Source organism: Vanessa tameamea, chromosome 27 (assembly GCF_037043105.1).
Source record: "Vanessa tameamea isolate UH-Manoa-2023 chromosome 27, ilVanTame1 primary haplotype, whole genome shotgun sequence".
NCBI lineage: Eukaryota > Metazoa > Arthropoda > Insecta > Lepidoptera > Nymphalidae > Vanessa > Vanessa tameamea.
The window spans coordinates 4,485,405-4,509,642 of record NC_087335.1 but is presented as its reverse complement, the minus strand read 5'-3'; the positions used below and the strand labels follow the sequence as shown (position 1 = coordinate 4,509,642).

At 30.9% G+C, this 24,238-nt stretch overlaps 1 protein-coding gene across 2 annotated transcripts in view; it reads left to right on the top strand.

Moving 5' to 3' along the window:
• The first annotated feature begins 375 nt into the window (after nucleotides 1–375).
• LOC113391971 (irregular chiasm C-roughest protein-like) overlaps nucleotides 376–24,238 on the top strand; it is a 92,474-nt gene continuing 68,611 nt past the window's right edge. For both annotated transcript variants that reach the window (XM_064219285.1, XM_026628134.2), the window contains exon 1: nucleotides 376–633. The gene's annotated coding sequence lies outside the window, so the exon portion shown is untranslated. The remainder of the gene's footprint in view (nucleotides 634–24,238) is intronic.

Sequence of the window (24,238 nt, the reverse complement as noted above, 5' to 3'; positions counted from 1 at the left end):
GTATTGATGTTAAAAAGGTTGTATTGTACGTTTGAAATTAAATAAAGTATAAATTATTATTTGAAAATTTGTTTGTATTCCATAATCGTATTAACTTTAATTTATTTACCCGAATCTAAAAAAAAAAAACGATCACAAATCGAACAGTAACTTATTGTTTAATTAAAACAAAAAAAAATCGTCGTAAAACGAAAAATAATTTGTTATTGGTTTCTATAATATTCGCAATAAGCTATGTTAAGTTAGTTAATGTCTTAATTTCGCTTCAAAATTAATTATCATAGTAGGCTTTATGGAGCAGTTCTATATTAATTTAGTCTTTGTCTATTCAGCCTGGCCGGGGCTAGCGGAGCCTACTATACACCCTCAGTCACCGGCCGGGCGCCATCCGTAACAGTGTGTTGGTACTATAACGCAGTATTTATTACGCGGCATCTTAAAATTTGAATTACGAACGAACGTCCTGTCAATTTTGAATCTGGTGTTTGTGAAATATAAATACTTTTTTGTGACTAAATATAAAGTGATCAAAAAAAAATTGGGATTTTTTTTTGTTTTCGTTCATTGTGTTCTTTGTATAAATCGACTGTGCGTTCTGTTTATGGATTTTTTTAACGTGCTGTGTTGATGGAGGTGAGCTTTTTCATTAATTTTTAATGCCTTCATTTCGTTATTAAAATTTTAATTTAGTCATTTGTGAGGGTGTTTTTTATCTGTGGAAAAATAATGGTTTCATTAAAACGATTCCGCGAAATGTAAATAAAGAAATATTTAAGCGTGTTAATAATTAATTTATTAATTATTGATTGGTTACAACCTCATTGCTCATTTAAACGGGTTTTATAAAATTAATATGTAACACATTTGAACAAGTTCAAAATCTAACGGAACACGAGAACTCGTTGCTAAGAGTATGATTAATATTCATTAGCAATATTAAATTCTTGTTTGCCAATTAAATATCATGGCCCAAATTGAAATGGACTTTGAAAAAAAAAAACGATATATTTATAAGGTAATAAATTGACCATACGATTTTACTTTATATCATATTTTAAATGACTATAGCGATCGATAAAAAATATTTGACGTAAAACCTCCTTTCTATAATCAAAAATGTTTATTTTGTTTTAACTTTTTTTTATCCTTCTGTTGCTATGGATAGGGTTGGAAACAAACTTAATTAACTAATTTACTTATTTTTATACATAATTACATAATGATTATATGGCTTAACATAATGATTACAATGTATATAACTTATAGGTGTTTCCAAGTGACTGTCAATATTATTAAGTCGTTGATAGTAGGGTGAATTAAAACTTGAAAATACTTATTCTATCAATACTGATTATATACTTCGATAACGATAAATTAGGCTGGAGTTTGTATATTTTTTTAAGTTCATATTTGGAATGGACTTCGATCTTAATTTATTGAGCCTAATAATAAGATTTGATTTAGAAGGAATTATTTTAATTAAAATTATAACTAATTTTAATCAACAACTTTAATGTATTAAAGTATTTAGTATATTCATTTTATGATTATATTTACAATTTTTAAGAGTCGTGTTTTGATAAGGTACGGAGCGTTATAAAAATATTGCTTAGTGATTAATTTGAAATTTTTATTTTGTCGACATATATTTCTGATAAATACAGTATTTTTTAATTTATAAATAAATAAAACGTCGACAAGTGAATACTTTTTAACTGGTAAAGAATAGACAAGATAAATACTTATACAAGTCACATTGTTTAAGTTAACCTCAAATATGTGTTAGTACTTGTACTGGTAATACTTTAGACATTATAGTAAATACTATAAGTAATAAATACTTAATACCTATAAACAATGATAGATCGTGATGTATAAACAATAAATTTAGTAAAATTAAAAAGTGACCGAAAAATATTGTCGTTCAATGCGTATAAAATGTAACTAAATACTAAGAAAACTACTAATTTAATGCAAACTTTAGAAGTGCTATTTTGTAAAAATCACTTCGTATCTCACTTGTGATATGATGAAAACCGGTTGATATAGTAAATGTCGCATATCACTGCCTGTCATTTGGAGATCACGTTGTGCGTTGAGTTATGAGATTTTTTTTCTTACGGAATAGATTTGCAGATCAGTTTATTAGTTATTAGAGTTAAAAGAATTAATTTAGACACCATTAGTTGTGTATTGTGTCAATGACCTGCAATTTAAGCAAAATACATAAAATATATCGTAGCTGTTGATATCACTGATCACTGCTTAAAATATAAATTAAATCGGTTATTTGTATACTTATACCGTACATATAGATATTCTTAAATTCGTATATAATCGCACTAGTTGCTCGTCCCGACATCGCATGGGTAAAATTCATACAAAATTACCCATTAAAATTAAAGTTGAAATAACAGATTATTACATTATAAAAAAAAAAACTTTTGTTATTAATTTCAGATTTGTATACTGAATAGTTTCGGCTGTGCGTTGGTAGTGAAGATAAACGATTTTATAAGCAAAACTTGAATCTATTCGACGGAAATTACGCAATGAATATTACACGTGTATTTATACAAAAATATTGAGCGTTACACATAAAAAGGAAAATTATATTTTAAGTAAATTCCGCCATAAGTCGACATGGGTCCGTAATTGGATAGCATGGTGGAATAACCTCCAAATATTATCCTTATAGAAAATAAGACCCAGCATTCACTCACTCATTTGAAAAGTCAAAATTGTAGCAGTTCAAAAAAAGTTAAGCATTAAAAAAAAAGAAAATTATAATGCTCGTATCGGCCACGGTATAATTTAGAATCGTTTTTTTTTTTTTTACCACAAAGACGAAGGTCTTCAGAATTAGGGCCTTGAAAAAAAACACTTGATCAGATCTTATAGAGTTTTTGTATTACAAACGGGAAACCTATAGATCTTTCTTGACGCGCATAGAACTTTATCGTTGGAAGTTTTGTGATATAGAAGTATTTAGGTATTATTAGACGAGATAACAAATCAATACATATATCTTACGATCCTTATTATAATAAATCACACCTCTTAATTATTACCTATTTTAATTAAATCAATTATTTACCTATAAACATTTTACATAAGATACGTTTTGTAATACCCAGGCGATAGATCTCTAATGTATTTTAATTACTTCAACATTCGGGGAGAGGACTGATTATCCTTAACACAGGCTATTTAATTTAGCCTAGCTAGGATAGCCAGTACTTGAGCTGTTTTTCTTTTGATGACCATATTATATTACTCATAAAGTCTTTACTCATAGTGCAATCATGTAATAGTTTTATAGATGTTTTCTGTGTGAAATAAATAATAAAGAATTAATTATCAATTTACGATGACTAAATTTAGATATAACAAGGGTAGCCAAGCCTGTCAGTCAGTAATTACGTGATTCTTGAACAAAAGAAAAAGCTTAATAACAAGCGTCTTCAATTTCGACTAAACAATAATATTAGTGTTGATATTATTTAATGAACTGACGTCATATCCATGTCTAAATGGTATTATTACATATTTTACATTAATAGCATGTAAATTTCCCACTGCTGGGCTAAGGCCTCCTCTCCCTTTGAGGAGAATGTTTGAGCATATTCCAACACGCTGCTCCAATGCGGTTTGGTGGAACACACATGTGGCAGAATTTCATTGAAATTAGACACATGCAGGTTTCCTCACGATGTTTTTCTCTCACCGCCTCGCACGAGATGAATTATAAACACAAATTAAGTACATGAAAATTTAGTGGTGCTTGCCTGGGTTGGAACCCGAAACCATCGGTTAAGATACACGCGTTCTAACCACTGGGTCATCTCGATTCTTATAATAATTAATTAGCAGATTATAAATAGATAGTCAAACAGAGTTTTATTTATTTAAGTATTTATGTAATTACATGTTAAGTTAATATAGCCTGTACATTAATTTCCCACTGCTGGGCCAATTACCCTTGAGAATAAGATTTAGACTAATATTAAACAAAAATTAAGAAAAATAAATCAACGGTACTTTCCTCTCGGTTTGAACCCGCAATACTCGGTAAAGAATCTCGTGTTGTTGTGCTATGCCATCTCAGCTTAAAGTAATATCCTACTTCTAATAAGTAGGATATTTTACAAGTTACATCGCAAGCGAAACCGCATTCCTGAACTAATTTTATGTGAAATAATCTCATAAAATATAATTAGATTCAGATCTCTTACTAGTCGTGTAGGTACACCCACTTTCCGTTGAGTCAACCGCCAAACAGCATTGGCTTGGAATGTGATCCGGTATAAAAAAAATATGAGCCAATATAATCATAACATGTTTAATGATTTATAGCTTATCCCAATCATAGGACTAAAGCAAATAAACAACTCTAACGTTGAATTGACCTGATATAATTGAGATCTAAAAATAAGATATCTTAGAACTTGGTAGTAACTTTGCATGTATTAGCATTTTTGCATGAATGAAATGCTTAATACAATTAATTAATACTATGTGGCTCATTTAATTGTATCTGCTCTTGCTAATAATATCAAAAATAAAAGAATAATGCGCGTAAAAGATTTCACGTAAAGGGAAAACTGCTCCGAATTATATACTGTAGTTCTTACGTGACGCCATTATTAGACTATTGTTTTATTATATAATTTTTGGGAACGAAAAACACGATTTCCGTAACATATTGTGTGTACGTGTCCACAGATTTTTTACATTACTATGAAGATTTTTATTTTGGCTCATTTTTCATAAAAAAAAAGGGTTAGCTCATATCCTTGTTCTCGTTATTAACTCCTGACACATTTTTAGATGTATCAAATATGATTTCATTGTGTATTCAGAGACACGTGGTTCAAATCCGGGAAGACATTGAATTTACAGGAATTTAATTTTGTTTGTAATTCTTCACGTGCTTGAAGCTGAAGGTGAACATCGTGAGGGTCGTGTCAAATGAAAAGATGCTTCATGTGTATTGATTAACTCGTATTGTTGCAGCGTGTTGCAACAGACTAAAAAAGGTTTTTTTTAAAACGAAATTTTCTGGCTATCAGTTTAAATAAAATAATAAAAAAATATTGGACAACATCATCGACCACGGAGGTCGTCATAGTTTAATTTATGATTGTAGTTAACTATTTTCATAAAATTGTATTGGTAACAAGTACATACTTGGTGGTGGGGCTTTGTGCAAGCCCGTCTAGGTAGGTACCACCCAAACATCATATATTCTACCGCCGAGCAGCATATATCATATATAAAGTAAGTTTTTTTTTAAATTGTATACTCAAACTATGTAGCACTATTATCCTAAATATTGTAAATATCAACTCTTGTATAGTGAATTTTATATGTTACCAAGATAAATTATATTTAATGGACGTTTGTAATTCTACTGCTATATTTAAATTTACTCACAATTATACAACTCAAACTTAAAATGTTCAACGACTTGTCAAAGTATGTTTATGTATATTGATTGTGAAATACATACAAAAGCCTTTTCGAAATAGCGCCGTAATCAGTTCCTATATAACATCAAGGAAAATCTCATCTAAACTAATTGAGTGAAGTATCAAATTATTTACAAAATAAGACACTTCTGGTATGTTATTATATTAGATGTATAATTTATACGCTTTCGGTACCGTTTACATGGAATTATTTAAATTACATTTTAAAGTGTAATATAATATGGATCAAACATCATGTTTATTAAAATGTTTAATTTTGGTTACAATCGAAGTTTATTATAAAACTTTATTGGTTATTAAGGCGTCTCCAGACGAAATATTATATTACAAGTAGAGAAGTACTTTGAAATAAAATATTGTGACCTCTAAATTGTTATGTGATATTACTTCATGGTTTTATATGTATGTTGTATATGTATGTGTGTTTAATGTTAATGTTAATATACTTTATTGTACACCACAAACAAAAATATAACCAATTATTAGATGTGTGTACAATGGATGGACTTATGGCTAATTAGCCATCTCTTCCAGACATTCAATACCTTATCTGTTGTATCTTAAACAGAAATATGTAAATTTTTATTAAAATGACTAACCATGAACGGTATATACAGATTGAAAATATTATTAGCCTGTAACGTTAGACTGGGTGTGCTATGCGTTTAAAATTCAACGTTTATACCGTGTAAATCTCCAAGGTCAAATATGAGAAGCGTCGATTGACAATTTTTCTTATTTCTGCTAACTACGTCAAAATATATCGTGTACAATTAATCGCAGAAAAAGTTTTTGTCCCGAGGTGACCATCGCCCATAGAAACTGGCACTGCAAGAAAAATTAACAATCCCTCAAATCGTCAATGCACCACCAAATTTGGGAACTAAGATGGTATATCCCTTGTGCCTATTAAACTAGCATATAACAAATTTAATATATTTGAAAATTAATCGTTAAATTAATATGTATCTCAAGAAGTCGTCAATGTGAAACTGGCCTAACTTTTTATACGTAACCCGATCCCTGCCCTTGGGCGAACAAAATAAACAACGGTAGCTAACCTAACCACACCTGTTGGTCAATTATACCCAGTCAGGGTTCCCTAAACTCGTTTCAACTTTTTAATACACAACGGTACTAGCGGTTGCACTCGATCTCTTCTCACTTTAAATCTCATTTTGATTGTTTCGAATGTTTAAATATATGTTAAGACTGTTGTATTATTAAATGTATTCGTATTATAGTTAATAAAACAAACGAAAAAGGAAATAAATAATTATGAACTATATTAATAATACCGACAACTTATTTATTTTATTATAAATAAAACAATTGTCAATTATAATTTATATTTAAAAATAATTTCTCTTTTACAATTTAGTTAATAACTCAATTTTCCTTGATATTTATATTTAGAATCAATAGGTGCTTTGTTTTAATTATAACAACAATTACGAATGTTCAGAATTATTTTTTTTATAAGCATTGCGATTTCATTTTATCCGCTGTTATGAATTGTAAGTTTAATAGAAATTAAACCAACTTAGTAAGCGCTCACCTTCCACATAAAAAAAGGAGTTACATTCGAGATTAAAATGAATCGAGAACGCTTAGTAGCTAAACATCAAAGGTAACCTTTTTTTCTTGACTTGAGATCACTGTGCGCTCGTTATTTTTATTGTAGGAAAGTTCTCAGCTTACAATCGTGGTTTCATTCACAGGGCGTCGAGTGTCGTGATGATAGAACAGTTTTGTCTACAATTTGCGTATATTAGAACTGTATTGGATGTTATTGTATTGAATTGTATTTCTTAGAATGCATGCCTAGTAAAGTAACATAGATTCTTGTTTTATTATTTCATTCATTTTTATATCTGTGAACAGCCAAAATCAAAATATTCTGAATTCACAGTAGACCATTTAATATCACTATTGTTGATTCGTTTTGGTGTAAAGCAGCAACCGTGCACGGGTTTGGAACGTACTCGTAGATTCTAAGAATAATCACTGACTCAAGTGGAAAAGTATTACTCAGAAAGACAGTAAGTGTTTTCCACTGAATAAATTACATACATATATCCAATTTTAAATAACCAATTGTATATTTCATGCGATTTGCTAATAACTATGATGTGTGCACTATAGACAATTTTTGATTAATGTATGTTTAGACAAACGACAATAGTAGGCCACTTTATTATTTAAATCAATTTAAATTTTGATTCAAACAACAACATTCAGAACGCCATTTTTTCGCAAAACTACAATAAACATCAAAATTATTTAAGATAAGATATTAAATTAACATTGTCATTTTTATTACTACAATTATTTATTTTAGTTTTTTTTTTATTTTTATTTGGTGGAGATCAATATTTCAACATCATCAATGAGTGTCTTGTTCACGAGTCTCGTGGTAAATATCCCGTTTTAAATACTTATAGTAATTAAGATTTCAACCAATGATATCGCGTCAACTAAATGTCAAAGTTTTTCATGTTTAGGTGTGATAATTAATTACAATTAAATTATTAGTTATGTTACTTTATCGTCTACATAACGTTTTATTGTGTGATTATTATTATTATTAAGATTTAATTATAATAAAAATAGGCCAAGTTATGCATGTGTACGAAAAGTCACACAAAAAAAAAAGTCTGGTGAACTTTTGATTAGATAATAAATATTATGTTAGATTTATTTTACTACGTACCAGTACAGATAGACTCTCATGATTAACTCGAGGTAAGATTTATTGGTTTTTAAGATCAAAAATCATAATCAAAATATACTTTATTCAAGTAGGCTTTTACAAGCACTTTTGAATTGTCATTTAACAAACTATATTAAGAAAAGCTACCACCGTTTCGGAATGTAGATTCTACCGAGAAGAACCGGCAATAAACTCAGTAACTCTTTTTCGACATCTAAAAATACAATCTTGTTAGTTAAATACAATTATATATGTATGTTATATATCCTGCCTGGAAGTCAACAAGCATTAACTTCAATCTTTTTCATCATCTATATAATCTTGTATCGAGTAATATGCCTTCTTTTCCAATGTATTTTTTTTACAAATGATTTGAATCTATGAAACGGCAAAGTTAAAAATGTCAGCGGAATTTTATTATAGAAACGGATAACTTGCCCCAAGAGTTTGCACAAAGCCCTATCACCAAGTGTAACATAATTCAAAAATTGTCTCCTCTTTATGTAATACAGATTATCATGGGTGAGTTACATCGAAAATCGTATAATTGTGGATCAAATATTCTGGAAGATAGATTCAAAGAAAGGGTAAGGATCATGATTGAACTTTATCTTGCTTCTGCTTTCTATTCAGCTTTAAAATTCAATAAGGCTTTCTCTAATTACAGGACTTTAATCAGAAATTCAGTTACCATTTTTTCTTTTACCGATGACGAACAAAGTCCTCCGCGTTGATAACGCCATTCACTATTTTCAACTAGTCGAGTTTTATAATTTTAAGTAGGTATTCGTTACTGAACACGATTGTCCTATAATGAAATAAATTCTCGCAATGTTCATTCGTACATTGGAAAGGAGTGATAGTTTAAATCTCTGAACCTTTTTTTCAGAAATATTTTGTTTTTTTAATATTACATTTATTTTTTCTCCAAAAATTTTTGATTTTTTTTTTTCGCATTGAAACTACTAAACTGATTTTAATAATTTTATCATTCACGTTTTCCATCTTATCTCCTTTATTCCAAATCAATGTAGCCCTTATTCCAGTAATGATTCGATTTAATTTCGAAATAATGGCATTTATGAAGCGAGGTAAAAGAAAAAACTCTCTCACTCCGATACGGAGTATATCGATATCATTTTATCAGTCTTGTCTAGTTTTATAAAGTAAAACTTTACATTTTCTTACGCGTTCGTGTTATACGTCACTAGTTCAAATAAGAACGTCGACATTGCTATTTCCTCTGGAGATGCAAGTTGCTTAGAATGTCTCATACGTTCCTTTAGATTTATTAATGGTATAAAACTCTGATATTGGATAAATCTTGCAATGCTTCCTGTTTGGTGTCGATGTAGTCCTTTCGAGTGCATTCTAATGCTTTATTGGAACTATTTTACGCGTAAAACTAAGACGTTATATACTTGTTTTATGACTTAGATAAGTCTTTAAGAATAATTTACGATTTGGTAAATTAGCTTCAGTTGTTTTATCATTATTATTTTCATATACATTACATGCCTGTCTAAGTTTCATCTAATTATCAAATATTTAACTGCCAAACAATAATATTTAGTATTTCTGTGTTCCGGTTAGAAGTTTGGATCTTATTTTTTGTCTGTGGTTATACTGGTTGTGTTCCTATGTTTGATGGTGCATTAGCGATCCCTTACGATTGATATTTCTTACAGTGGGAAGATCTAAATAAAAAGTATTTATAAAAATATCGATTGTTTTTCAATGTTAAATTTAGAACATCTTTATTCGAAGAATTTCATGGAAAACATGAGAACAAATAAAATTAAAAAAAAAATGGATGTATCGATATAGCACAAGGAAGTTATAATTATCGAATAAGGAACTATAAATCAATGTTGTTAACATTTTCCTATTTACTATTGTTCTCATTGAAGCAAACTTGCAGAACGCGTATTCCTTATCACGGTATAAATTGCTTCTTTAAATGCAACCTGTACTTATCAGAGCCATTACTCAGGTTAGAAGAGCATGCGATTTTAAGCCTTATTCACTGCTGAAAGTAATAAATTATAGGATTAAGTCGGTTAAATTTTTTAATGTTCATTTGTTTCTGCAGACTCACACATTCGCTTTTAAGGTTTAGATATTTATCTCTTCATTACTGTTTAAGGACTAGAGAAGCTTTGCCAACTATGAAATATCTATAAAGTGACCTATAAGAGCAATGGACGTGAAGCAGGGAAAAGATGATTTCATAAATGTCATGTAAAATTATAGCATAGAACAAAATCTTCTTTTCAGTTAAAAACCTATTAAATATAGAACAACTACGTGTTTCCCAAAGAAAACACGTAGTTTGGCTGAAAATGTAAGACAGAAGCTTACCTATCACATTAGTTCAGGTAATAGAAGAGTATTCCAATGTCAAATTACAGTACTCAAATTACATACCTTGTACAAGCCCGTCTGTACACACACACGCACACAAACACACACACACACACACACACGCACACACATATGCCAGAGCCAGTATAACTATAAGCTCAATGGACATGGTTGATTAACATTTCAACAAGTCTGCCAAATTATTTTAAATAAAAATAAAATTATAATTTTGTCAGTAAAGAAAAAGAAAGATAACCCAATCAACTATGGAACTATTTTAAGATAACCATTTAAAACAAAACATAGTTTCAACCAATAGTTTCGACACAGCATGAAGCTTTACAAATTTTAGGATATTCAGTACAAAAACATCTTCTAAAGTGTGGTTAAGGTTTCATTGTTTAAATAACTATAATACATTAAATGTGATGCAACAAAGAGCAGGAATAAAACTACAAAAAAAAAATAACTCCAAGTATCAAGACGATGTGAACAATGGTTTAATTTTTCTCAACGTCGTAAAAGAAATTCCAGATTGTTCGAAGAATCGCAAGCGTATGTTGAGTTAACCCTTGATGCATAAAATAATCCAATCGATTTTTTATGTTACGAATTTTTATAATATTACCACAGTATTAGTGACTTTTTTTATTATTTATCAGACAGTTTTCTTCCCGATTGTATGGTATATATTTTTAAAGTCCTAATCGCCTCGAAATTATTACAAATTTTAAGTCTTTTACTTGGTTAATTTCTGTCGATTTCAACTTAATTTAACGAACTTGATAAGAACTTTTTTTTTCAAATTTGGAATTTGGACAGAATTATTAACCTATGATTGCGCCCTTAAATCCAGACAAGTATTACTGAATTTCCATGTGCTTGATTTGTGTTTAAAAACCTCGTGCTCAGCAGTGAAGGAATACATGGCGAGGAAACCTGCAAACATCTAATTTCAACGAAATTCTGCCACATGTGTGCCACTATCCGCATTGGAACAGTTAGGTAGACTAATGTCCAATGCTTCTCTTTAGGAGACAATACCGCTAGCAGTGAGACAATTACATGGTATTACTTTGCTTACTTTTACAAAATCGGATTTCACAATGAAAGTAATTCAAATGGAACCAAAATTTAATAAAAACTGAAAATAGTAACTTTAATGAAGCAAATTGTTATTGAAACATTATTCAACTGAATCTTATTTGTTAAATTCTTTACTCTTGTTTGTATAACAAACAATTTAATTATTCCTTTCGTTTGCTAAATCTGATATTACTACTCATTTATATTGTCATATATTGTTTCTCCTTAAAATATAATAACAGCATTATTATAATATCTTCTAAACTATACATATAATAAAATTGGAGTGTCTGTTTGTAATTTTAAAATAACCGCTTTTTACTAAATGCATTTGTATGTATACACGGTGCATATACCAAAACAATTTTTTTTACAATTTTTTTTACAATTTTTGTCTGTCTGTCTGTCAGTTTGTTCCGGCTAATCTCGAGAACGCCTGAACCAATTTTGACGGGAGTTTAACTGGCAGATAGCTTATGTAATAAGCATGAACTTAGGCTACAACAGTAACTTTTTTGTTAAATTCAAAAGCTAGTATTAAATAAAATTAGCATATAGAAAAAAAGATAGCACAGTGTATTCATATGTTAAGTATAACTTGGCATGTAATAACTTAAATTCAAGTTAGGAAGTTTTATTCGAAGAACTTCTAGTTGATATGAAAACATGTGCTGGTTTTTAAAATAAACTTCTCGTGGGAGTTTTAAAGTATTGCCAATGCTCTTAAAACATGATGTATAGAAATTTTTACTCAGGAATAAGTTTGAACTATTTCATGAATAATTTACAAACGTTTTGTTATACTTGCCTTCGACAATATGCTATAAATATTTACTGTGCTAATAATGAATACTTTGAATGTTGGCAAGAATTGAACCCATTAATAAACCAAACATACTTTTATAATACTCTTAGACGAGTCTAGTTTTATCGTCATCGTGATATTAACCGTGACAGTCGGTCGCAAAATCAAAAATGCTAACTTAAAGTCAGAGTAATATCATATTAAAAACGCATATTGCTTCATCCGCTTGAGATTAACATGTTTCACCGATCAAAAATGTATCTATGCTGTTACTTTATTGTAACTAATCGAGAAATGGCGCTAGCTTGACAATGAATCAATGCCTGACTTTGCTAGTACATAAGAGACTTCAGCAGCTTGCAAACATCCCGCTGCTGGGCTAAGACCTTCCCTCATTTTGTGCAGAAGATTTCAAGCTTATTCTACCGTGCTGCTCCAATAATGTTCTGTGGATACACACTCGGCAAATTTTCCTCCGACTAATGCAGATTTCCAATGTTTTCCTTCACCGTTGAGCGTAGAGATGGATTGTAAACTCGAATTATTGAGCACATAAAAATTTAGGCTTGCCTGGCCTTGAACACTTAATATTCGATTAAAATTCACTCGATTTAACTGGGTCATTTCGACTAATAAATATTTTTATAGAATCAATATCGGAAAACTATTTTTAATTTTAATCGAACCAAACAGTTCATTGTTTCCTTTTATATTTTACAATAAGCTTTGTATAGGAAATTATAATTATGTTTGCAAGAATAGAGTAATGATAAATGGATCAATCCGATTCAATTATTTATCGGTTTTCAATTGTGCCTGGCCTACAGATTACGGATTACTATGTCAATAACATAGTGACTCAAATTTGACTTCTAATTAATGTACCTGCTGTAACATTATTAGCAGTTATATTTATGGTAGATGTTTCACTGATATCAGATATCTCCGCAAGGAGATGATATCAGTGAAGGATTATAGAAATAATATTTCAAAATATCTATAATAGGTAATTTTTAACTCGGCCTATACTTTTTGGTAGGGCTTTTTGAAGCCCGACTGGGGAGGTAACACCTACTTATCTGATGTTCTACCGCCAAACAGCAATGGTCAGTATTGTTGTGCTCCATTTTAAATTATGAGTGAGCCAATGCAACAACAGACACAAGGGATATAATATGTTAGTTTCCTAGGTTAGTGGCACATTGGATATGTACATAATTTATTTATAATTCTTACACCATTGTCTTTGGGAGATGGTGACCACTTACCATCAGGTGACCCATTTAAACCTACCTATAAAGAAAAAACTCGTATAAGTAAATAATTAATATGTAATACATTTTACTCAATGCATAATTATATTCATGATAAAAAAAGTGTTGACTTCCAGGCAGGATATATTTAAATTTATTTGTAATTTATTGACATACTCTTTAGAAGACAGTAACTACTAAGGTACTTGCCGGTTCTTCGCGGTAGAATCTACTTTCCGAACCAGCGGTGGCTTTTCACTTAATTCAACACTCTAATGACAATTCAAAAGTGCTTTTATGAGCTTACTTGAATAAAGAATATTTTGATTTCGTTTTTTCTACAATGTGATTTCTACATCCCGCTCAATGGTTTAGGTTTCCACCCAAACTGGTGGTAGATTTACAACAATAAACAAATATACATATATATACTGTATGTTATACTTACAACAAGGAATTAACTGATGACGTCACAGCTATTCTTCTGAACTTTTTCATATTTATTTCTATTTCATTATATGTATTAATAGATTTCAGTTGTATGAGTTCAGTTTTTAAAAACATTGATCATATAATAGCTTGGCTCTAGATACAACAGAAAATATCCTAACTAAACGGACCCGTCTTAAATGGACAAAACCACGGATGGTAGAACCGATTTCTTTTTTCAAATAAAATGATATAACTTTACAAATATTACGCAACAACAAAACGGAAAATAGATTTGTGTTTAAAAAAGCATTTATTTCAACTGCTATATTTTTAGGAAGATTTGTAAGAAAAACCTCTACGCCGAAACTCGGTCAGCTTATTTGTAAGCAACTAGTTCGCCCACGCTTATCTGAATACCTTTGAAGTATGTAGGCGTAACCATTTTGTAACATATTCCGTTTAGTGTTTAAAAGCTTTATTTCTGGATTTGCAAATGAGAATTTTAATGGGAATGCAATTTGTACGTTACCGGATGTTTTAAATGCAAAACCTTTGTCCCATCAAACCTCTGACATACATAAATATTCAATTAAATTATGTATAATGTTACAATGAATATAATTCTGGTAGCTTGGGGATAACATTTAGGTGCTTCTGATAATAATCTGTGGCATTTAAATATTAACTTTAACATTTGGCATAAAGTAAAAAGGACAGTAACAGTCTCCAAGTATCCCACGCCAGGCTAGGGTCACCTCTTCTTTGATGGTGAAATTATTGGAGCTTATTTTCCCCTGCTCCAAGGTGGGAGGACAAATGTGGCAGATCTTACTGGACACATTATTACACATCGTATACAGACACCAAAACGCCAATCTAAATTATTACGATCGTGGATAGCCCAGTGGATGTGCTCACGTACTCCATGAATTGTAATCGAAATGATTTCAAATTCAGACTATTATTTATGCGAGGATTTTAAAACTACCAACATGACGAACAGCGTTACGTTCCAAACAGTTTAATACAAAGCAATTGCCAGCAGTAGGTCATAATATCACAAAAAAAACAAATAATATTCTCTATACGAAGTTCCCGTTATGAAAATACCTAACAAAAATATACTTAAGTACTCGTAACAAGCAATAACGTTAAAGCCACAACAATAAAAGTAATTGAAACGGCACTGTTGTGGTAACTCCTAAAAAGGTATTTAATTGTGCCTCTGAAATTGTAGTTTCGGTCATAAGTAGGTAATAAATGAAAGTAACAATAACTTAGTGAAAGCTTCTAGTAATTTCTCACGTAAATAAATAATTTATTATTCTTTTGTTATCGTTAAACATAGATTAAAGGAATATTTTACTCAAACGAAATAGTTATTTTTTACTGATGGACTAATTCATATTATTATACAATGTAATCGTTTAGCTTCATAAATAAATTGAATAAAACAATTCATACTGAATAATATAGACTCTAAATCAGGCGTTTTACACACAGAACCATTACAGCTTCAAGGTTCCTGTGTTATAATCGTTTTTTTTAAGATAACGTCCGTATTTTCATTAATTTCACGGTGAACGCCCCCGAACCCGTATACTATAACATAAAGCAATAAAGGAAAACTTAAATAGAAATAGTATTAAGACGTATTCCATTAAACCATAATTGTTTATCCCAAAAACCCAAATTGTCGAGTGATTTATTATACAGTGGTGTGATATAATCAAAGTATACCGAACTATTTGTGTGGCTCAACGCCTACGAAATTTTTACGAGCAGGAACTAGACGAGACGCTTTGAACACAAATCTGCTATATATTTTCAACTATAAGAGTTGTTGCTGGAATGTATTAATTGCTGGAAAGAGAAGAAAAATGAATATGGTGATGACTTCCTCTTAGATTTTAAAGATAGTGTCCTTTTCAAGAGACTGGTTAATTCCACAGGACATATTCGATAATATGTCCTGTGGAATGGAGCTGCACAAGTTTGTACGTGATAAGTTAACTCTTATCATCCGATTAGATAATAAATCATCCGATACAAATGAAAGTGTTTAGTCTGTGGAAGAATCATAAATTTGATGATGTCTTCCTGATAAATTTAAAAAAATGGTGGCCATTTTTAAGAGACTGGTCAACTCCACAGGACTTATTAAAGTGCACAAGCTGTGCACAAACAGGTGAACTCACATTATCCGATGAGATGGCAAATCCGATACGAACGGAAAGCGTTCAGGTGTGGAAACAATTACGGCCCTCGATACCTTCAGAGTCTCGGATACACGTTTAAATGTATTTCCATTAGAAAAACATTATAATTTTGTAAAAGCACGACGGCCAAGTCAAGCCCGTAGGAGACGAACCTAGAACCTCGGGATCTACAGTATTTTAAATTAATCACTAGAGCAAAGAGACAGTCATAAATATAACACTTATTAAAACTGAATAACTGAATGAGGAAGATCTTACAAAGCTACTGGGTAAAAAGCTCTAATTAATTATTTAAATTCGCCACGATAATTTAACTATAATTGTATATTAGCAGATTTAATCTTCTTTGAATTTCTTCGAGACATGTAATTCAAGTTTTATCACAGTACTTTCATTCAAGAGAAAATGGTCTGTAAAATCAAATTAACCATAATTACCTAATAAAACTAGTTTTAACCGGATTTCGGAAAATTTTATAATTGTGATATTTGTTTGACTGTATTTAGAGGGTTATCCATAAACATAAATTATTACCCTATTCACGTAAAGCTGTTGGCCTTGGCCTGAACTTATTACAATCGTGTTGAAATTGTCATCATAACCGGAAAGTGTTCAAGCATCGAAATTGATCAAGAGGATATTATCATTGTACATATTAACTTGAATGATAAAAAATCTTGTTTAAAAGTAGCCGCTCCACATATTTATGGGGAGCCCAAAAAATACCACTGTACACATATTTTTATTTTTTTATCTCAATAGATAGTTTGAAGGGAAAATTCGACGTTTATTGCCAGTATAAAAGAGTTATGGTTTTACCTCCCATTCTGGTATAAAAATGTAGAAAAAAACTTATATATATATACATACATATAAAACATAATTTACGATCGACACAGTTTTTGCGGTGCGAGAAATCAATTTTATCGTTTTAACCAAAACGTTAGGTAATAAACTTAAATGGCATGTCATAATAATTTTACGAGAGCGCTTCATTTAAGTTTTATGTACCCATGTTTACTATTAAGCGGAGTAAAGTTTTATATGGCTGGAACACTAACAATATTAAAATTTAACTAATTTATATCTAATGCGATTATACTTAAATTCTTCATTGCGAGTACCCAAACAATATAAATATAGATTTTACCTCTTTTAGAAATATATTGTTCTAACTGTGCAGTTATTATCATTGCATGTTACATTATTAAAATCATTAATTTATAAGATTTAAAAGAAAATGGTCCTTTGAGCCGGATATTACTCTAATAAATTGAATTTTGAACTATACTGTTTCATTCATCATCATCAACTGCTTAAGCACTATGGTAATTTATTCGGGTCGATTCAAATGTTTATTTATCGTAGTTTTATATAAATAGGTATAATATATCAAATACGTTTTTACTGTTAATATTACGATCCCTCGCAACAGGAGATGTACGCCTAATTATCCCTTTATCATGATACAATAGCACTTACAAATTTGTTTAATAAGATTAATAAACATTGATCATGTTTTCAAGTATATCTCCTCTTTCCACCGATCATTTATTTGCATGACACTATCTGGTTTGTTAATCTAGTTGCTGTTAATAAATATAAATAGGTATGAAATTTAATTAATTCAAAAATTGCACTAAAGCTTCATGTGATATATGCCGTTTTTATTTTTACGTTCCCAGCATAAACATGACTTAACTCCCTAACTATTGAGCTTTCATTAGGAATTCAGGCCGTGTGCCATGAGTTTCACATCTGCACCCGCGCATATACCTAAAGCTTTTATTGTGTAGGTCTAACGTGAAGGCGGGATGACTTTGTGATGCCCACGAAATGAAAATACGATTTATTTCATAACGTTTGGCGGATAAATTAATTGAATTTTATCTTTACTAATACTTTAATTATTTTTTTATTCGCATTATATAATATGCATTTGCTTTTTAATGCACTTTGCACTGGTTTATTAGTTTAATGCTTTTTTAAAAGAGTGTTTACGTTTATATACACACGTATGGAAAATCTGTTCAGTATCTCTTTCTCTTTTGGTTGTTAGCCGATTGGTATTTATTTCATTAGTATGAAGAAAAAAATTGTAATATAAATTTGCAATAAAAAAATAATAATAATACAATTAAAAACATTCACTCGCATCTGCGATTCTCAGCATTTCTGTAGTCTTGGAATGTTTTCCTGTGCGAGAATCCACTTATCCGCTACACAGAAGGTATTCCAGTAAAATAAACGTATTTTGAACCCAATTTGTAGTTGATGTTTGATAAAAGTTATGACAGGGTTGTTTGTATTCTAAGAATTTATCAAATGTTTTATTGGGAAACGGTAATATTTCGTACTAAGTTAAATAATTAGAATTCTAGTTCTAAGTATAAGCGTTTAAGTAAGTTAATAAGTTCTAGTGTATGAACCTTTTAAGGGGTATAAATTGAGTGGTATTTTGTGGTATTTTCGTGTGTGTAGTGGTATTTTCAGAGATATCGTTATGTTAGCTATGAAAATTTTGCTTAATATATCAAGATGTTTAACCTTGAAAAAAATTCCAAAGTACCCTGTCATACGTCATTAAATCAAAAAACGGCATCTTAGATCTATAGATATAAAACTTGTCATAAAATAGTGAAACAGCTTGTCATAAAATAAAAGTCACTTTCAAAGTTTTGAAGAACTAATTCGATATTTATGCCTTAATCAAACACGGATTAGATTTATTTGTTCCGCTTTTGTCATTTCTTTGATGTAAGTCATAAAAACTTCGAATGCATTTGACAGACTTGACAGATTGACGAGACTGGAGGCGTATTGACAAAATACTAATTCATACTAATCTCCCGAAATTGATCAATCGTGAAAGAGACAAAACAACTATGCATTTAATACATTATTTAATTAATAAGGGCAAATACATCGACGAAAGCTTGTTGCTGTCAGTATGTTAGAAACAGACAGACAACTGTCAACTGAAAGCCAAGAGATCATGCTTCACTTCTGTATTCTTCACTCCGCAGCTAGTCAAACATACATTCAATTAATTTCAATATATTGGAAAATAAACTTAAAAATTAAGGTAGCATAGAAACTGGTCTAATATTTGGGACATGACTTATATAAAATGCACTACTGAATACTTAAGACTTATGATGGTGACAGTTTTTTACTATTTATTTCTTAACTAGCTACATTCTAGCTAATTACTTTATCGCGTTATACATTTATAAATTACTATTGAAATGATAAATCAAGCCAACCAAGGAGATAAGTAAGTCATACCTTGGCAACACGCAACATAATAAAACTGATGATGCTAAACGTAAGCCTTTATATAATATTTGATTAGCTTAAATAAATATAAAATTCATCACGACAAAATATTTAATGAATATGTAAGTTATTCCTAGTAATAAATCTATGCAAATGTAAAATGCATGTCATACATTTGTTAGCTTACGCTATACAGACTGTTAAATATAATTTTCGAAATAAATTTTGGATTTAATTATTTTTTCAATTTCGTAGAACCAATGTGTTACGCTGTGTTTGTTTAACATGTTGTTTGTAAATAATAATTAGACCGAATTGAAGATACAGTATAATCCCTATAGGATAAAATTGATTCCAGAAAAACTTCGACTTATTTTTTGGGGACACAATATGTCAATTGATTCTCAGGATGTGTTACTGTATTACTTTGTATAGTGAGTTAAGATATTAGAGATTTTGGTTACGTAAATTACAAATGCTCTTTATTGCAGAGAAAAAAAACTAAAAATAAACTACTAGCATGGAAGATGTACATACAAACAGCCTTATCGCCAAGACAGTGATCTCTTCCAGGCAAGCTTAAAGTAAACGAAAGGAATTAATAAAACATGAAGAGTCATAAAAAAATATATGTGAATACTTTATTATGAAATAACTATAACTTTCAAATGATTAAAAACCTATTAGAATTTTCCTTCGTCTGGGTCCTGGTCTAGCTTACTAATATATGGTTGACATATTAGTAACTCTACATGTAAACAGCAATTCGTATTGCTGTGCAGATTAAAAGTTGATTGAGTCTAGATTGTATGAAAAAAAGCCATAAATGAACAGATATATATATATGTATGTATATATAAATATTTATGCCTAACATAACATAATACAACATAATACTACCATATGAGAAAAACTTTTTTATATTGAACCCAGGTATGACAGTTATATAAATGAGCCACTGGACCGACGAGGCCTTTAAAGTTGATAATTAATGTTCACGTGAAAGTTTCTATAATAAATCAACGATAAGATAAAATGTAACAAAAACGCCACCTATACCTTTTAACGTAAAAATGTAATTCGCTAAAAACCAATTGAAGAGAGTGCTGTCCTGTGCAGCGTATGTGGCGGGGCTGTGGCGTAAACTACTCTTTTATTTAAAATTCACATCATACGCGTGACGTTGACAATTCAAATATAAATATATATTTTTATTGCACGTATCTTAATATATTTTAGCACAAGCTGTAATTAAGTTTGTTTATATTAGAAATGAGGTACTATATATCTTCATTGCACGCGCACGAGCACACGAGCACGCGTAGACTTGTAGGAAGCAGGAATTAAAAAGAATCGTTCCTCAGAGCACTCACTTGATACCTTCTACCTTGACGATCATCTATCTTCTAGTATAATTTTGTTTTATGACCTGTATAACAGCAAACTTTACTTGGATTCATATTAGGTTTTGATCCACGTCAATCCACACCAAATATCAAGACTTTATATTGCTGTATACGCTTTAAATGATAAGTGAACCAGTGTAACTGGATATTATATCTCTGATAGACATTAGTGATAATGTGAAGCAGTTGATATGTCTTATAAAGCAAGTGCTTATATGCGAAAGCAAATACTTACCATATGGTGGATGTGTGCATAATTGTTTTTAAATACATGAAAATTTATGTTCTGTACTAATATTCCAAGTTATAAAGAAAAAGCAATGCTTATTGCTTGCAATATTCCAAGTTTAAATTCAGTTCATCTTCATTACAAATAAAGATTTTATAAAAAAAATACACTAGACAAGTTTTTTCATTCACGTAAAGTTTAACGCACCCTAAGCAAAACTGGTAACAAGTGATGGGTTAAAATGTCGCAAAACAGTACATAATTTACTACTCAAAATAACGTACACTCAATAAACCACCTTAATACACTAAGCTAAGGTTGAAAGTTCTCCGCCGATTAAAAAAATAAAGACCTTTTTCATCTTAGCAATTCGGTAGACAGCCACGCGAACGCAAACAGGTTCAGATAAAATTGAACTTTATGCTGTTGTACTAAGGAAGGGATTCTCTTAGAAGAAATTTGCGTATATGCCTTTATTTATTACCTGTATGAAGCGTACTTGCGTACTTACTCGGACTATAACAGGTTTGCAAAGTCCACCTTTTCCCAGATGTTTCGACTTTTTGCCCGATGTGACTTGGAAACGAAATAAGAAATGTTTTTTTTAGTTCCAAGCATACCATGAAATTGTTAAGTACGTATTGCTTTTAAAATAAATCAACGTGATAACTCGTTTAACTATTAAACTAACAGTTACATCATTAAGCGATGAGAAAAATAAATTAGGTTAATTAATTGGGCACCTGTCAAATTTGAGCGTATAATCCGTTCTGATTGGTGCACCTGGTGTCAATGTAAATATAAGATAATTAAAAAAAAAGACAGATTATTTTTAATCGCTTTTAACTATTTGCATAAAGTATTAGTGAAATCGCTAAGGTGACAGTAACAGCTCAGCTCAGTGACGTAGACTTTCTCTAGGAAGGCATAGCGTGGGTGTAATACTGTTATAGATATCTAGCTAGAATGGATACTACTCACTCATCAGATATTCTACCGTCAAACAGAAATACTTCCTATTGTTGTTTTCCGGTTTGAAGGCTGAGTGACCTAGTGAAACTACTGGCACAAGATATAATCTTAGCTCCTAAGGTTGGTGGCGCATTGAAAATATATGGAATTGTTATTATTTCCTACAGTGGCAATATCTATAGGCGGTGGTGACCACTTACCATCATCAGCATTGGGCCTATTTGCCCATCCGCCTACCTATAGCATACTAGGAAAACAGAAATAAGATAAAATATTCTAAAATTAATTTTTATCATTCTATATTAGAAGTTGTATTTCAAACTCGTAGAGAGCTTGGGGGGGGGGTATAGCGTGGGTATAGCCACGAGCGGAGCACAGCACAGTAGAGGCTACGAATGCGGTATATCGACACGATCCCGCAGCCTCTCCGATCCATGATCATGAGTCCGGCTCAGGGGTCTTGGTACCCATCTGAAGGTTTCCACTGTGTTAAAAAAGGTAATCGTCGTAAAAATTATTTGGAAAGACTACGTTACACAAATACAACACATATAAATAAAGATATGCGAGTACATAATGATTATGTCAAAGGGCAATGACCGAGCGAAAATATTTACAAATAAGTTCAACAAAAACAAATAAAACACAAAATATTTACTCGTCTCGTTACAAACTGCAGTAACACTATAATTAGTACCAGCAACGATTAACGCTAAGCATGCGACGATATTCACTGTACAGCCTTAACTATCAAAACTGTACTAAAATTTCCTTACAAGGCTCGCTATAACAAAACTTTCTAGGCGTTCAGGTCATAAAATTCAACTACAATCAACTTCATGAACCGAAACAAATAACTAGATAAGACAGACGGAGCTCCATTAAGTTTAAAACGCGCAAATGACACTAATGTGCAATTCGCACGAATTGTGCCGCGTTAATGTCGCCACGATGCGTCTTTGGTGTCGCGTGTGTACCGCTTTAGCGACGGAAATATGTTTCGACGGAAAATTATGGCGGGAAATTCACGATTGTGTAATGTTTATAGCGTGAATGCTTATTTTTACTCTCTCGCCAGCTGTTCTAATAACAAACAGTAAAAAATAATGCCTTATATTGCTATCATAAAGGATAATTACTTTACTTGATGGTAGGGCTTCATGCAAGCCCATCTGGGTAGGTACCATCCACTCGTTATATATTCTACCGCCAAGCAGCAATACTCAGTATTGTTGTGTTCCGGTTCGAAGGATGCTTGAGCCAGTGTAATTACAGGCACAAGGGATAAAGATTTTAGTTCCCAAGGTTGATGGCGCATTGGTGATGTAAAGAATGGTTAACATTTCTTACAGCGTTAATGTCAATGGGTAGTGGTGACCAATTACTTTCCTGGGCAGAAAAATATTATTAATATTTAAAAAAAATATATTATTAATATTTTTTTTCCTTAAATAATCAATGTCCGAAAGCGCGTTATCCATGCCTTTGGTTTATCATTTTTTTTTTTGATTTTCGTTATTTTTATCTGTTTGTATGTTTTATTCCAAGAAGAAGGTCACTGATCACTACAAATTGTAATCGGAATCTAGATCCGTAACATTTTGTTTGATATAGATTGTTAAGGTTAAACTTCTGGTATTATTTCATATATTTCCTCTGGAATTTTGAGTACCAGTTGTATTCCTTGAAGATACTTGTTTTAGCTTCGACTAATGTATTTTATAATTCCAAAATTTATTGTCAGATATCACTTTACCAATTTTGTCTTCTTTTGGAATTTTGGTAGAGTTAATGACGGAAAAGTTATGTCTTTGAGCAGTTTCTAAATATCCTCTTAGTGCGTACTTACGCAGTAATACCGTTTCTTACACATCTTGACTATGTTTTCCGTAACGAATATTAAACACATATTAAGTACATGAAAACTCGGGGCTGAACCGAAAATAATTGATTGAAATCAACGATTCATGAACATAAAATTGTGTAAA